Source organism: Delphinapterus leucas, chromosome 17, assembly GCF_059928025.1.
Source record: "Delphinapterus leucas isolate spDelLeu-1000000601 "Yukka" chromosome 17, BTC_Dleu_Yukka2, whole genome shotgun sequence".
Taxonomy (NCBI): Eukaryota; Metazoa; Chordata; class Mammalia; order Artiodactyla; family Monodontidae; genus Delphinapterus; species Delphinapterus leucas.
In genome coordinates this window covers 20,892,829-20,893,701 of record NC_143145.1, presented here as the reverse complement: position 1 = coordinate 20,893,701, position 873 = coordinate 20,892,829, and positions in this window count along the sequence as shown.

The window sequence follows — 873 nt, the reverse complement described above, 5'->3', positions numbered from 1 at the left end:
GCAAAAATGCTCAAAAGACAAATTAAAAAGTTTCCGCTTTTAATTTCACTTAAGGTCAATGTCTAGGAGTGAGATAAATTCACATTTTTTCAACTTAATTCAGTAATGTCTTAGTATTCCTTGTAGAGGGCACTCCAGGAAGTTGACTCTGTTCTACTCTTTAACCTAGCTTTGCCTACGGCTAGAGACGTTATGGATCGAGAGAGATTTGTGCCATTCACTATGGGGCAGTATATTCAAAATTTTCCATATCCTGTATCCCTTTGAGAATCCAATAGAAAGCACGAACATTCCTCAGAAAAATGAATGCAATACAAATAAAATTTTGCTTATACTTTAAATAGACTCAGGAATATTCTGAAGTCTTTCCATGGACCTTCCAGGTATCTGTCCATGGACCCAAGTTACCATGGGTCACTACGTGAACCCAAATGGGGACAGTTATAACCTGCTGCCCCAGATGAGTTCATTTGCCCACGAAGTTTAACCATGTTAGGACATTTCATCTTACTTCCTGTCTCAAATAAGCAACAACTAGAACCCAATAAACTCTGGGAAAATCTGGACATTTGCTTAACCGTAGTATGGTTCTGCTATCATCTAGAAATCCTAAACTTGACTAGAGGCCACCGAATCACTCGGCGATTTAACAAAGACTAACGTTGGTCTCGATCATTTCCAAAACTAGTGAAAGTCACTGTCCTGCCCTGGACATTGTTTAATAACTGATATACAGTTTTGAGTTGTAGGTCTGTGAGAAACAGGTGAGGTCTATAGGTAAGACGCATCACCCGTGAAGGAAGAGGTGATCTGAGGAGGTCAGAGATAACAGGCTTCTTCAAATTTCCTGGACAAAAGCCCTCAAGGGTACTC